Source organism: Myotis lucifugus, unplaced genomic scaffold, assembly GCF_000147115.1.
Source record: "Myotis lucifugus unplaced genomic scaffold, Myoluc2.0 scaffold_39, whole genome shotgun sequence".
NCBI classification, from domain to species: domain Eukaryota; kingdom Metazoa; phylum Chordata; class Mammalia; order Chiroptera; family Vespertilionidae; genus Myotis; species Myotis lucifugus.
The window spans coordinates 6,721,790-6,738,730 of NW_005871087.1; the positions used below are offsets into that span (position 1 = coordinate 6,721,790).

The 16,941-nt window shown below is 38.5% G+C and overlaps 1 protein-coding gene and 1 pseudogene across 1 annotated transcript in view; both read right to left on the bottom strand.

Moving 5' to 3' along the window:
- LOC102429679 (ubiquitin-conjugating enzyme E2 E2) overlaps window positions 1–16,941 on the bottom strand; it is a 239,191-nt gene that overhangs the window by 11,142 nt on the left and 211,108 nt on the right. The gene's annotated exons all lie outside the window — the stretch shown is intronic.
- Window positions 2,766–2,909, bottom strand: LOC111825775 (annotated as a pseudogene).

Here is a 16,941-nt window from a genome sequence, read left to right on the forward strand (position 1 = left end):
ATTGCTATCTAATTTATTAATTTTCCCCTCAAATAGTCTTTTTTGCCCACACCCCTATTCAGTAGTTGGAGTGGGACAGGAGATGGTTTTGAGAGTGGAGGTGCATACAGCAGTCATGCCTTAGATATCACACATGTCCACACTCTCAATCTGGACTTAAGTCCAGAGATATAAATACCCAGGTCAGAGCCAGAGCTGGACAAGAATCTTAGTGGTTTCAGTTTACTAGATCACTCTGCTGCCTCTGGTGCTGAAAGTCTGTGGTGAGGCTGCCTGGTGAGTCATAAGGATGCTTTCCATGCTGAGAATGACTTTCCACTGAAGGTGTGGGCTTTGATTTGGGCTGAGGCCTTGCTCTTATCCTCTCTTCTGAAAGGGATGTTGCTGAATCCTCTGTTGAACCTGACTGTCACTGACGAGGGCACTGAGCACTCTGCCTGCTGACTCTCCCCTCTCCTGAGGGCATCGCAAAACCAGCAGTGTCTGTGGACTGTGGATGGACATTCAGTAAGTGTTTAACAAATGAATTAATGAGTCATCAGACCCACTGGTCAGGGATGGAATTTAGTTTGTAGGTGGTATCAGGTTCCTGGGCTGAACATCCTTCCTCCTTCCCATGCTCGCGCCTAAATGACATTATAGTGTAGGATCAGCAGCTCTCCTAGTCACTGACTTGAGATGAAAAGCATCTGGGCAGCCCCAGTGCCAATTTTTTTGTGGTTTAATATTGAGCTATATCTGCTAAAGAAGAGAATATGAGCGATTTTCTAAAAGTGATGTCTTGTTTTGTCTTCAAGCTTCACTGCTATCTTCTTTTAGTGCTTGTAGGTTTCAATCCTTATAATTTATAAAGATTGCTATATTTAGTATATATTCAGTAGTTTCCTGTTTTAGTTCAGACATCACACCTAAACTTGAACCTACTGTTGTTTTAACCTCTTGGGCAACATGATCCGCCACACCATACTTGATCCACATACTACTGCTTCTCCCCTACTTCTGCTTCAGCAACGTGGGCAGATCTATTTCTAGGATTCGAACTCTTCCTATATCCTTCTGATATAGGTGAAGAACCATGTCCAAATAAATTCTAATATGTCCTAGGTGGTAAATTATGAACCTTGTTTTCCATTTTTTCTGCTAGCAGAAAATGGGAGATGGCTTAGTGGGCTGACAGGACCGTTAACCGACCAGGTACCATGAAATGACTAAACAATATGCACTGGTCTTGAAATGCATCCTTCTTGTTCACCTCAACTGGCCTGGACCTTTGTGGGGGACCAGGCACAGTCAGGCTCACACAGTTCCTAGTGACGCCGTCACAGGTTAGGAAACCAGTCCTGGGGATTCTGACTCCCCAACAGTCCTAGGCCCTTCTGCTCTTCTTCCTCTTTATGGGCTCTGTCACTCTTACCCAGACCATCAAAACACCTTTCTGAAAGTCTCCCTGTCTTCATGCTCTCCACTCTCAGATGAACTAAGCTTTTTAGTCTCTAAGGACATAAACCTGGCCATGCAAGGTCCAAGGTCCCTCTCTCAAAACCTTCTATTCCCCTCACCCCACCCCCAGATCCTCAGTGGCAAAGGCCAATTATGAATACAGATACATTTTTGCCAATAACTTATGTTTCAGATGTTTTTTACCCATTAAATTACTTTTCAATACCCTTAATTAAACTTTTATCTACAACAGAGACTATTCTAAAGTCCTGTCCTCCTCTTTAGTTCTTACTATTAGTGAAGGAAATAGAAATTTTCAAAGAAGCAAACATGTTAAAGTGAGAGAACACTATAACATAGACTAGTGTGAACTCATTGTTCAAAAACAAAAACTCTTGATGCTCCCTAAGTGTTAAGTGTTGACATTAAAATAATGCCTCAATACGAACTGGTTTCCCTTTTAATAGCCTCATGAGCAATAACTCCTGACAAGAAGTTGGGCAGCCTACATGGTCATTCTGGGCTTCCCTGGGGAGACCAATCTCTGGGGAAGAAGAAAATGAAACCACTGATCTCATGAGGGGGCTCTTAAAACACAAAGAGGAGGAAAGAAAAGAGGATGCTTTCCATGCTGAGGAAATCTTCATACACATTATTAACTCCTTTAAAATAATGCTGAATGATTTGGGCAGAATCATCTCATCTTGTATGTGAGAGAAGGGAAAAGATCAAACTGCTTATTGTGGGATTTTCCTAATCGGCATTTTAAACTGGATTTTAAACCGTTTCAGAGTTAAGCCAACTTCTCTTTGGCAGATGGCCCCTATAATCTCGCTAGGGTGGAAATCCCAATCTTCCGCTTCCTGCTGCTTCCCTAAGTAGGCCTTTGATTACTCTTAACAAGCCCTGTTGCACTTGCCTCTGTAACCTGTTGACCTTTCTTACCTTTATACTGCTCAGCCCAGCTGCAAGCCTCTCAATCTCACTTAAGAAAAAAGAAAAGAAAAAAGAAAAGAAAAGAAAAGAAAAGAAAAGAAAAAAGCCAGGCCTATTTGGGGACAAGGACATACATCAAAACTCAACTTTCTCACTCATCACAAGACTATAGTACAGTAATTCAAAGTTGGCTTCTCTCTGATTGCACAGCAACTGTGTGAGGTAGGGGACATCTAGCTTGTATCTGGGTGCCTCCCTCCCCATCTGGCTAATTCCCTGGCATATTTCTCTTCCCTACACATATCTTTCTCTCCCAAAGGAAGAGAGATCAGTTTCATATACCTAATGTGCCATCTTTTCCAGAGGTATGTACATTTCCTTTTTTTTTTTAATGTGGCTCAGGCATGAAACAGCTCTGGCCACCGACACAGGCATCAAGCTAGGATAAACTAAGGACTGTATACCTGCTTTGCCCTGGATTGATATAATAGCAACACCACCAATCAGGTGTCTCCTTGCCCACTCCCAGGGGGCGAGGTATGTACATTTTCAAAGAGAACTATAGAGACCACACTTAGCACAAATAAACTACCAAAATAATTGGAATGAAAGAGTATGTATACAATTTAGTTGTGTTTTGTGACTAAGAGAAATTCTGGGTTCTTCAAATCACATGGCTGAAAGCCACCTTGCACTCTGCTACGTGGACGCAGTGCATTGTGACTCAAAACGGTATCTTTTCCACTCCCTACTTCTAAGCCTGGTTTTGATTATTACTGCCCATGTAGCTGGCTGTGCTAAGCCATTCTTTATGGAAATTTGGCACTCACTGATGATTTAGCCTTTCAAATGACATTTAAAAAATGTTTTTATTGACTTTTAGAGAGAGAGGAAGGGAGAGGGATAGAAACATCGATAAGTGAAACATTGATCGGCTGCCTCCTGCACACCCCCTACTGGGGACTGAGTCTGAAACCCGGGCATGTGCCCTGACCGGGAATTGAACGGGTGGCCCTTGGTTCATGGGTTGACACTCAACCACTGAGCCACACCAGCTGGGCTCAAATGACATTTTAACACATTGCGGACCAACAATTTTATTGCTAGCTTTACCCAGTGGCCAGATAAGTTTCTATTGAACGAGTACAAAAAACATTTTACATAAATGTTAAAGGCACACTTTAAAATTAAATACCCATTGCATTTTGAAGTTATTTATTACATGTTCTTACAAGCTAATATCTTTTTAAAGAATTCTTGTGATTGGCCACAAGCCTTAGAATAGAAAACACGAGAATTCTCGTGATCCCTCTGCAATGAGTTAATGAGACCACACCCACTACTTGCATGAGCAATGACTATATTTTCATTTGTAAGTTAGGTCCAACAGATACCTATAGATCTGTACATATTTAAATTGCTTAGTCTAGCCTAGCCAGTGGTTGAGCGTCAACCTATGAACCAGGAGGTGATGGTTCAATTCTTGGTCAGGGCATATGCCTGGGTTGCGGGTTTGATCCCCAATGTGGGGGACGCAGGAGGCAGCTGATCAATGATTCTTTCTCATCATTGATATTTCTACCTCTCCCTTCCTCTCTGAAATAAATAAAAAATATTTTAAAAAATACATAAATTGCTCAGTATAAAATAATCATAAAAATCAGTAATAAATAAAAATAATATGGGAGAACTATTCCTATAAAGATAACAAAAGAATTAAGCATCAGCGTTTAACTTCATTAGAGGTTATTTCTAATGTGCATGCTGCCAAGCTACTGTGGTGTTAACTCATGCTAAATATTTTATCCAGACTTTAAAATTCTTATTGGAATGAAGAGTAGATATTGTGCTGTTAATTCAATGTTATACTACAAAAAGAAAAAAAAAGGAAGAAAAAAAGGGGAAGGATGTATAAACTGCTTATGGCAGGACAGACAGATGGGGCCTGCTGGTATTAAATACAACTATCTCTTATTTCTGGAAGCAAGTAATTAAATTTTAAAACTGGAAATGAAAATTAGCTTAGTAATTTAAACCTAATTCTCATTTGTACTTAGTTCAAGTCTCTAGTCTAGTCGTACATGATATTTGACATAGACCCACCGGTAATCTAGTGTAAGGGTGACAGGTCATAGTTAAGGCTGATTACAAGGCAGTAAAAACAAAATTTTAATGCATTCCATGCCCAATGGCTCTTTGGGATTGCCTGCACCTAGGTGCATGGTTGTATTAACAAGCAGCCCTCAATGTATAATCAAGTTATAAACCAAAATAAAAATGTATTAATTGTTTCTCTAGAGACAACAGAAGAATAAAACTTTAGTGCTTAATTTCATTAGCTGGTTATTTTTAATCTGTCAAAACTAAAGTCCATGGAGTTCAATATGTTCATCCCATACCTACAGCAAATCATTACATTATGCTCTGTTGAGACTTCATTATTCTGGTGATTTATTTGACTGATCTAATTTATTTGACTGATCTCATTAGGAAATGGTACGTAATAACCTATCATGAGAGTAAAGGTTGTCTTTAAAAATTTAGTTTTAGTGCTTGAACTGGTCAATAAATAACATTTAGATGAGCAGATTTCAGTGAAAATAAGTGCTGAAGCATGCAAACCAGGGTGCTCATACTAGATGGGCAATATCCAGCAGATAGATCCTAGATAACTGTCATATTCAGAAAGCTGGTACACACCATCCCTCCTACAATATACTACAAGTTAAATTAAGGGTGACATTCTATAAATTAACCACAGGTGAGCCCACTTTAGGGAAAACCTGCTGAGGAGCTGTTACCTTGAACCTCCTTTTCTTGAAGACTGATTTCAGGATGGTCCAAACATCATCTGGACTCATTACCAGACTTGCTTTTAAGTAACTCTGAGACTCAAGCTTCAAACTAAAAACATTTATGTATATGCTGATAGATAAATTGTGTGTGTGTGTGTGTGTGTGTGTGTGTGTGTGTGTGTACTTAGGTGCATAAAAGCGCGGGGCAGAGGAGGAGCAATAGTAAAGTAAATACTGTTTGCATACCTGCATTGATCTGGGCTTTCACACCATACTTACAGAATAAAAGACATTGAGCAATGTATTTTTGAGGTCTGAGAATGAATGTGCAGATCAGACATGGTAAGTTTGAGACTAGCTCAAAGTCATGGTGAAATACTTTGGCAACCAGGTTTTGTTAGGGCATCAAGCTGCTAGTGGCTTTGGAGGACGTATCTGATTAGGTGGAACCAACTCTTGCCCAGCTACTATTGTTGACATTCCTTTGATAAAACGATCTATAATATGACCTTCAAGGGATATCACCCCAGGGAATAACAATGAGAAATGCAGTAAGACAACCATTTTGACACGCTCCTCTCAGACACAGACTGACCTAGTGTGTTGATGTCAAGAGAAACAAAAAGCTAGACTGACTTTCTAATGGAATCTGTCAGATCCCTATAAACTCCAAGAAAGGCTACCTAAGCCTTGTTTGTGGACAAGGGGGTAGAAAAATACAGTGACAGAGTAACTTGCTAATAAAGAATTGATAACTAACCTTTTGAAAAACTTATGGATGAGGTCTGCTATGCTCTTTATCTTTGAAAAATTGAGTGAATGATTAGGAAGCTGAATCTCATCAATTGCATAAAGCACATTACTGATAGGTAAAGAAAGGAATAATTTTATATAACATACCAATTCTGTGTGCACTATTTCAGAATCATAGAATGTTAGCATGTTTTAAAGTCATGCAGGACTTTTATGAGTTAATTTAAAATATACATTTTGATGGTATAGAAGAAATGTTGGATTCCTGAGATATATATGCTTAAGCCATGTAAGTGACATAAAGGATAAAATTCTAAACCATAAGTTTGTATGACATATTTCAAGAGTAATCTTTGACTTCATAATAACTTAAGTAACATTATGTTATTAAGTAATAATCATTTTCTTCAGAAACAAATGTCCAATTTTAAATGGTTAATTTACAATCCATTTCACAAGCTATATCAGTTTACTCATGTAAATGGTAGATTAAACATCATCAACCAAAACAAAGGCCCCATCATTATGGCTACCAGCATACCCATACTTCGATAAAGAACTGAAAAAAACGTAGACACTGTTGGAAAACTGCTTTACTCCAAGCCCACAAGTTGTACGTCTTTGTAGTTATCCCTTTTCCTACCTAAAAAATTTACAAATATAAAGTTTATAATATCATTGGTTCTTGGTGTAGAATTGTGTTTTACGAAAGTATGACCAAAGGTTTCTATCATTCCATAAAAAGAAAATGTAGAATGTTTTGGGCTATATTAACAATGGAAACATCTCAAATAATTTGTTGATTTTATCTTACTTATAAGGCCACAGGCTAACTTTATGACTGATACACAAAAGGACACTCCTGATATCATCTTCAACTTTGATCTGTAAGACCCTCGGGCAGATATAATAAAGGTGATCATGAATCAGCAGGAAAATGTTTGTTAAAACTGAGAAAATAAGGAACTTTCTCTTTACATTTAAATTTTTTATATGAAAAATACTATTAATACACTTTGAAAAATTCATTTTGCTATAGAATGACTGACTCTAATGGCAACACTTAAGTAATGCTAAAGAAAGATATCCTATATTTGGGAAGTTAAAAGACTGGCTGGAAATAGCAGGGAATGGGGGAAAACAGGCTGCTAGTTTTCGGTCAAACTAGAGGTCAATGTTTATCTGGATGATTTACGGCCATAGCCTTGAATGGTAGTTGAAGAGTATTTCCCACTGTGTTGGCATTCACGGGTGAAAGCTGAGGGAGAGATGAGGGCAGCTAACAGAGATGCCACAAAACCTCACATTTTTAAAAGTTCAAAAGTGCAATTTGTAAAATAAACAGTGGTCCAGGTTCTGCTCACAATGAGGGAGCTGGGACTGCTGACTTGGGACTGCTGACTGTGCAGACTCTGAGCTGAGCAGTGGACACACACACACACACACACACACACACACACACACACACACACACGTAGTCTTCCTCGTTTGAACTCCTGACTACTTAGTTCTTGGAACTGTAGAAATGTTCAAACTCAAAATCCTCTCTTTGGTTACTTTCCTTAATTAGGCCCTTTTTACCTGGCGCCTCAGTAATAGTGACTATTAATTCAGTTAAATAGATGTTTACCATGAGCCTTTTATAATGCTGGGTATTTTGCTAACAGTAAGCAAGATGAGGAAGGAGGAAGATCAATTCCTGCCCTGCCTAAAATTTGGGATAAATTGAGGAAATACAGGTGTAGTGAATACCCAGTCCCTAGGATTGGTACATGATGCAGAATATTTTACCAACATTCTGACAGAAACTTTATATACACCTTGGAGTAGTCTGTTTAGTCTCCCTGGTGAGGGAGTCTGAGGACTGAGAAAGAGCCCCCACCCTCCCGCTCCACCCTGATTAACAACGTTGAGAGTCCTCTACCCAGCCAAAGGGGTAGACACTGCTGATCTGCTGATGAAAGCATTCTGGGCTCCCTGCAAGGGAGCACCTTGTCTCCTAGCCAGAGGGCTGCAGGCGGTGTTTATAATGCAGGACATCCTGGCCGAGCAGGCATCCTGAGGTGAGGGCTTCCATCACTGGTCTTCATGGCCCTCATGGTGAACGCAAGCCCTGGTTTTACGTGATGATTCACATACAGTCAAAATCTTGTACTTTAATCTCAAGAGCAGGGACTTTAACCTAAGTATTTTAACTACTCCTTCCTTCCTGCCCTGGCCTTAGGTCTGATCCAGAGCTTGGTAAATGTCTGTTGAACAGCCAAGCACTGAACTTGAGGCATCAGTGTGGTGTCTGTGCACAGAAGCGACATCTGAGCTGTGTCACACAGAGACCAGGGCTGGGGTAGTATGACCCAGATGTTAAGGGGTCAAGCTCTGGAGACAAACTCCATGAATGTAAATCCTAGTTCTGACCCTTACCTGAACAAATCTAACCTCTCTGAGCCTGTGCTTCTCCCCTGCAAAAATCAGATAATAACATCAGTGCCCACCCATAGCGGGGTTGAGAGGATTAAATGAGAAAACTAATGAGAAGCACTGAATAGTGTCTGCTACTCAGTAGGTTCAAAGTTGGCCAGCTGTTGCTGTTGTTACCACATTCATTATCATTATCATCGCAAACCTGGCAAAAGAAGAGAAGAGAAGCCAACAGCCAGTGCTCACCCTCCCTGCTGCCTGGGTGTTAATGCTGCTGGACTCAGGCCACTTCGCTGAAGAGCAGAGAGGGCTGCTTCCCAACTTTCCTTTCCTGTCTCCCCTGGGTCAAACTGTCACTCAACGGGTTGACCTGTAGGTCAAGCTGTTTGGTGTCTCTAGTGAGCTGCTTTTAGAGAAAGTGGATGTCGATTCTTTAAAAATTTTATTCATTGTGATGAAATATACATAACATAAAGCTTATCATTTTACCCATTTTTGAGTAGACAATTCAGTAGCATTAAGTACATTCAAATTGCTGTTGGGTGGTGAGTTCTTAAAGGGCAATGTTTTCTGGCTTCTCCAGGAACAACTTGTAGGACATTTCTTTTCCCCCCTCAAGTCCAGCGACGACTCTGAGAGTGACAAAGGCCTCCAGGGTGATGCCTAAGGATCTGCTTCGGTTCAAGTACTACATCCCTCATGTACCTTCCACACCTTGGTACTAACCAAGATTTACTAGGATCTTGGTCTAAGTTTCTTCACACCATAGCGGGCAGCCATCAAACGGTGGCTGGTGAGAACCCAACTGTGGTCATGTGGATGCATAATTAAGACATGAAGTCAGACCTAATTTTCATTCCCCAGACCACAAACAGAAAATCTACCCTGCAAATAAATTTTCAGGTGGGATGACAGCATGGAGATAATGTTATCACTAATTTGACTACTTAAAGTGCATACACTTACTGCCTGCCTGTATGACTATTTAAAGAATATCAGACTAGAGAACATTTAGGAAGAAAACATCACAGTCATGTAAGAATTTCCTTCTTGGTGTTAAAAAAAATTTTTTTCAGCCTATCTTCTGGTTTATTACTACAATGGCAATGTATGTCATTGGGGTAGTATATATATAAAATAAATATATACTACACATTTGAAACTTATTATATACTACACAAATGAAAACTTCTGAAAAAGCATTCTGATGATCTATTAGGAAGACCTTAAAAGAAACAGAAGGTTACATTTTGCCTGTACCGGTGCCTCCTTGTTCTAAGAGAGTATCTCTAGGAACCTTGCTATTGCAAGGACTTGCTGAAACAATAATTCTTTACTAAAACTCCTTGAAAAAAGTAAAAATCAATTCTCATTTAATTCTGAAATGTGTTACTATTTTTACTTACTAATGAGTTTCTAATTCTCTGTAAATTTAACATAGTACAAGTAAGCAGTAAACACACATTACTAATTATTCATAAAAAGAAGTAATTCCTCCAGAAAAAGAGAGAAACTTCATAGTTTTAGGAAGGACTAGAGTAAATGGAAACAGATTGATGCTTTAAAACCATAAAGGGGTCCAGAGAATGTTTGCAAAGTACAGTTCTAGTAACAACTTACTACAAGTTGATTCGTGTAGCTATTTGCACATTTCTGCTCCAGCCAACTTGAGTTCCCAGTTTAACATGCAACATGTTTTTTCTAATTAAGAAAAAGACATGCTAGTAAGTTGATTCTTAAGCATTTATATTTCATGAAGAGGTGAATAAATTTGTAAATATTAATTAAAAACTGTAATAATGCTTCAGAATCTAACTTAACTTGCCCTTTTATCAAGTAATACTTTAGCCTTTCTCATTTTAATTTACTGATACTATTGAGTTCTGAGAGAGCTGGGCAACATTCTGGTTTTCCTGACATATTCAAAACTCAGTAAAATTGGCTCTTTTGACTTAATCTTTTTAACATGGCAAGGTATAACCTTCATTGTGTTCATGCTCTATCTGACACCGGCGAGTCTAGCAAGGGGAAACAAGATTTGCTGGAAAGATGCATGAAAAGGTATGTCACTATAACTTAGAGAAGTCAGGCATAAAAATGTAGTGAAGATCAGGACAACAGCTTAGAGCTAAACACATAAACCATCCTACACTAGGACCTAACTTGTTTTCATTTAAAACACTGCCATTCACACACAGGACAAAGAAACTCAGAATAGCAAAATGAGATTATTGTGTTATGCTCCTGATACTGCTTTGGCAATATTATTTACAGAGTATAGGACTTTGTATGTAACATATTTTCCAAACTAGACTAAAAAAGAAACTGTTTAACTGGAGAAAGAGGCCATGACATTAGGAAGGTATGTATTAGCTGAGAATGGCAACAACTCTAACATTACAGTTTCAGCTGCATTTTCAGAGTTGACACCGTAACCCTATTGAGAGGTGATGGGGCCATTCCTGCCTGGCACACCAGGAGAACAAGAGTCATCACTTGGCACAGGAAGTGAAATAGAATATTCCAAGGTTATGCTAGGCCAACAGACACGACAAGTTAAGTCTTTTGGTTATAGAGATAATAATAAAACCCTTGAAAAAAGATAGCTTGGATTTCCTTTAAAAAACAACAACACACATTTTACTGGGTGAAAGAAAGGTTAAAAGAAGAGTAGCAGGTGACTTTTTAAAATAAGGATTTAAAAAAAAAGAAGAAAAAGATAACAGTAGCACAAAAACCAAGAGGCTGAAATACAGATAAAACAGAAGAGACCAGCAACAGGAAAAGGGAGCGAGGTGAAGGAGTAACCAAGGAGACACACACCACCAAGCTCTGTCCTAAAGTCAGAAATAAGTGCTGGTGCACTTCGCTTTGCATTGGCTCCAGCTCAGTGATTCTTAGAGAGGCCAGGGATATACTTCAGGCTTGAGGAGGAGTCAAATCAGTGCCTGGGGTGAAGATGGAGGTGTGCATATGTCCTCTGAAAACACATATCATATACCATTGGTGTTTACACTATTACAAGCTACTGGAAATACAGTACACAAAGTCCCCGGGCTGATAGGGACAGGGCAAAGATGAGTAAGAGGGTACTGCAGGATCACAAAAGGCTGAAAAACACAGCTTTATATGAAGTTCTAGTACCTATCTCTTTCAAAAAATGACACGGGTTATAGAACTTTTTGGATAACCTCTGATATGGTCCATTCTCTTTTTCTCAATTGCTTTTTCTAGTAGGATTCCTCAAAGAGGCAGTCTTCAGAAGGCAGTAACGAACAAGTGATGTGAGAATGTAAGCAAAAGCCCAGTGGTTCACACTGTGTTTGCCATTTCTATTTGCGGGCCAGAGAGTGTCTAATGCTCCACCTTAAAAGTATCACTCTTCTCTTCGGTTTTCACACCTGGTCCCCGAGGACATGAGACAACTACTAACAAAGTACAGACCGTTTCATTAACAAGTCCTCTGGGTATAAACCCTTTTAAAAAGTCAGCGTGGTCACGGAGCGGCCTCCTCAGTGCTCGATGAGTGGTTGGTGGTCTCAGAAGGTAGTACTCCCACAAAAGGAGTGTGACAGCCACAGGGGCACTGTACCGAGATAGGAAAGAGATCAGGGCACCAGGGTCTCTCTGTGGAGGGACCCTTCTGAGTGCAGGGTGAGCTGTTACCAAATTTTAAAAATGTATTTACTTTTTAAACTTACATAAAGTAAGACCCCTGCCATGTCATTTATAAACCAGGTACAGGTGTTTCTGACAACAAATATCATTAGAATGATTTTATTTAACAATAACAAGTCTGCAGTATTAACAAACCACACGTTATAGATGTAGACTGCACGGGGACAAAAGTCTAAACTGAAAAATAAATTAACCAACAAAAAAACAGCACTTAGAGTTTCAAAAGTGGCATATGGTGACAACCTAAGAGAATTACACAGACCATCATCAGCTGCTTAATAATCTCATGATTTCTGCATATTTTAAAGGTAGAAAAGATACCAGTGGCAGATTCCTGCCCAGGGATGATGCCTAAAACCTTTCCATTTGTGTGAAGACCGAGAGATTACAGAACAGCTGGACAACAGACACAGGAAAACTATCTCTTGTTGTTGGGAAGAAACTGCTTAGCAAAGCCTGACACACTTATGTTTCTCCTGACAGACGCTGTAAATAAACTGGATAGTTAGAAAATGTGCTCCTTTACCCTACCCAAAGCAAAAAAAACTAATCTCTTATTTATATGGCTCTTTGCCAAACAAGAGTCAAATGATTTGTAACAAAACACACATCCTCAATAAAATAACAAGCAATAATCTAAGCCATAATAAAAAAAGACTATCATAAAAAAAAGACTATTTTTACTCTAGACTGAGAATTAATCAGAGTATTTTTTCACCACTGTAATCTTTGTTATCTTTTAATTATCTTCTTTAAGAAATCTTATATAATAAAAGGGTAATATGCAAATTGACCCTAATGGCAGAATGACCAGAACGACCGCTGGATCAGTCACTATGAGGCACACTGACCACTTTTTGGTCCTTTTCCCTGGATGGCAGGCACCGATCACCCAATGGCAAACGGGGAACCAGGGGTGGGCGGCGGCGGGGGAAGATGGCCCTGATCGCAGGCCAGGCCTAGGGACCATTCCCACGCACAAATTTTGTGCACCGGGCCTCTAGTAATAAAGAAAAAGTTAATTAAAATCTAAATCAAATGTTCATGACTCTTCAGAAATTCTCAAGTATGGGAAAGATAGTCTTTGAATGATTCCTTGAGTAAACAGTTCTGAGTAAAAGACAATCCCATATGAGTGAAGAATGATGTTTATTTAAATTGAGGGTATGCTTCACTTTTTAATTTCTTATTTGTGCTTTCACTGACAAGGAAAGAAGAGGTAGCTTCAACAGTTTTCCCCAACTCCTTAAAGAGCATCAGATGACACAGATTTGAAGATAATTTTTTTTTGGGGGGGTGGGGGGTAACTCAAATATAATTTAGTAAATTTTAACACTAAGAAAGACATTCCATTAATTGATTTTAGTGGAGGAAGATTCAATTTTGGGAGAGTATAGAAATTGATAAGTACTGATCTAGACCTCCCCTTAGTGTTCCTCTTAACAAAATATAAATCATTGGGGATTTCTAAAAAGAAAAATAACAAAAAACAAAAAACAAAAAAAAATAACATTTTCTAGAAAGTAGATTAAAGAAAATTTGCATCATAAGTGAATACAGCAATTTTTTAACTTACAAACCAATAAATTAGAGGTTATTATTTCAGGGTCAGCAACAGATTTATAACAAAAATTGTAGCAACAGCTAACTATGTCTAAATTTATATTAATTAAGGGGCAATAAAACAAGGCAAATGCTAAGTAAAAGTGAGGTAAAAGCCAAGGCTAAAAGTTGAAGTTAGTGTGTCTAAATTTACACTAAGAATATTATGAGACAAACTTAACTGACAAATATACTTTGCCTAGTCCCACCAAATTTGAGTCTGCAGAGCAAAGAGCCTCACACAAAAATTAAATACTTATCTTTAGAGGATAATTGGCTTAGGAAAAATATAAGAAGCATGTGTTATTTTTATGAGAAAAAAGAGGAAAAGCCCACACGGATACATTATTAAAGGAGTATATCCAGAATCTCCCCCTTTTTCACCTGAAGCTACCTTCCCTCCATGATGAAAACTATGAATATACACAATGCCAGAATTCCCCAAATGCAAACCCCAAAAGAAATCAAAGACTTCTTGGCCTGCTGCAATCACTGCAACTTTAAGCCACCTTTCCTGGGAACTCTGACTCGGAGAGGGAACCCTTTCTACTTGTTACATCAGAAGCAACCTGATATCTATGTAGCCACCTGTAATGTCTGTCCTAGAATTTTTTTTTTGTATTCCTGCTAAGATAGCCTGTTTTGAAAACAGGCAGGCATGTCATTTTTCCAGTTAAAAAAATTGTTCTTTACTAGTTCTCAAGTGTAGCAGAATGGGATACATGCAGGCAAGATTCATGCTGCAGTAGTAGTAGTAAGCAATAGAATCCTCTTAAATTCTATTTCTGTACCTTTCATCAGTCTAACAGGTCACAAACAATATAAATAATCTACATAAATATATCTGTGTCAAAATAATTAATCTTATTTTATGTTCTGCATTCCCTAGTAATCACTATCAATTACAAAATTTTAATATTTAGTAACACAATTTACTATCTAATCATAGTCAGGTTAAAAACAATCAGCTGATAACCAGTTAAGGACAATTTATGGATAAGAATTGCATTAGCTGTTTTTTAAAAAGAGGGCCATAGAGATCTGAAACAAAGGGCTATATTGCTGGAGAATGAGGAAGGAGCCATTCTCTGACCTTTTACATAACACTGGAAAGGAGTCACTGAGAGCAAATTCCTCTTCCATTTGCTCAGTCCATTTGAGAAGAATAACACTCTTACCAGTGAAGCTGCAGCTGTGCTCATCCTTGGCTTACTAGTAATCAGTGAGAGGCTGAGGGTTAATTAGCCGCCATTCTCAACTCTATTTGTTGTTCTAATAGTTTTACATAAATCTAAGACTGGGAGTAACTGACACTTGATTTTTATTTGGAAGGTGACAGGAAGAGAGGGAAGAGCTCATCCCTCCTGAGTGTTGGTGTTTGGGGGGTATGCTTAGAGTCTGTACTGTTCCCCCTGTTTGAAGAGTGGTGGACAAAGACTTTATGGTTGTTTATGAATGTAGAACTCTGTTACAAGGCAGCCTATAGTTTGAAGGCAGATGATAGGGGAATGAAATATACCGGGTGAAGGTCAGAGCCCAAATCATTCCTTCACAAAACAAAAGAGCAAAATTACACACCTTTTATAGATTATAGGTATGTGTAATTTTTGGCAATTATAAAGAAATCTAATTATTATAAAAAATTTCAAACATATAGAGCATTGCCTATGGACTGAAGGGTCCCAGGTTGAAGTCCAGTCAAGGACATGTACCTTCCTTTGCAGACTTGATCCCTGGCCCTGATTGGGGTGCATGCCAGAGGCAACCAGTAGATGTGTCTCTCTCACATTGATGTTTCTCTCTCTCTCTGTCTCTCCCCCGCCCTTCCACTCTCTCTAAAAATAAATGGAAATATATCCTCGGATGAGGATTTAAAAAAAGAAAAAAGTAGACAGAATAGTATAACAAACCCCCATGTATTCATTACTAAGATTCAATAATTATAATGATCAATCTGGTATTTCCATATCCCTAACTACTTCTAATCTTTCTGGATTACTTTAAAGCAAATTCTAGATGTCAAAGAATTTTATTTGCAAATAGGTCAATATATATTTCTAAATGGCAAGGACATATAAAAAATTCATTATCTGGCTATCATCAACAAATCAACAAACGACAAGTGCTGGCGAGGATGTGTAGAAAAAGGAACCCTTGTGCACTGCTGGTGGGAATGCAGACTGGTGCAGCCACTGTGGAGAACAGTATGGAGTTTCATCAAAAAACTAAAAATGCAACTCCCATTTGACCCAGTGATCCCACTTCTAGGAATATATCCCAAGAAACTAGAAACACCAATTAGAAAGGATATATACAGCCCTATGTTCATAGCAGCACAATTCACCATAGCTAAGATTTGGAAACAGCCTAAGTGTCCATCAATAGATGAGTGGATTAAAAAAACTGTGGTACATCTACACAATGGAATACTACGCTGCAGTAAAAAAGGAGTTCTTACCATTTGCAACAGCATGGATGAAACTGGAGAGCATTATGCTAAGTGAAATAAGCCAGTCAGAGAAAGATAAATATCACATGATCTCACTCATTTGCGGAATATAATGAACCACACAAACTGATGAACAAAAACAGATCCAGAGACAGAGAAGCATCAATCAGACCATCAAACCTCAGAGGGAAGGTAGGGGAGGGTGGGGGTAAGGGGGAGAGATCAACCAAAGGACTTATATACTAGCATATAGGACTAACCAATGGACACAGACAACAGGGGGGGTGAGGGCATGAGTGGCGGGGGGGGGGGGGGGGAGAAGGGGGGGAATGTGGGGATAAGGACACATATGTAATAACTTAATAAAAATTTTTAAAAAAATTCCTTATCACCATTCCCTTTTATTATGCCTAAAAATTTTCGGCAAAAATTCCCCAATATTAAATGGTTGGGTTTCAAAATTCCAATGATCTCATAAGAATTATATATTTAGAATTACAGAATTACATTTAGAATGAAACAAGCCCCTAACACTTTAGAAAGCCATAGCCGTAGAGTAGGGAAATAAGAACTGAGATTAGTAAAATAATGGCAGATGATATGCATTTATATACCTTTTCAAAAAAAAAAGGAAAAAAAGTTAGAAATAGTTTTGGACATTACTCCTGTAAATAAAACATCTGGTACCAGAAAAGTGTGGCTTTGCCTATCTCAAAATTGTCAGTGCTCTCAGGATAGGTTATTTAGGTATGAAGGAAAATACCCATTATTTATAAGTGTTAAGAACATAATATAGGCATATTTTAAATAAATAAATAATATTTCCCATTGAGGGATTGATTATTACCTGAGGTTAAACAATCCCCAAAC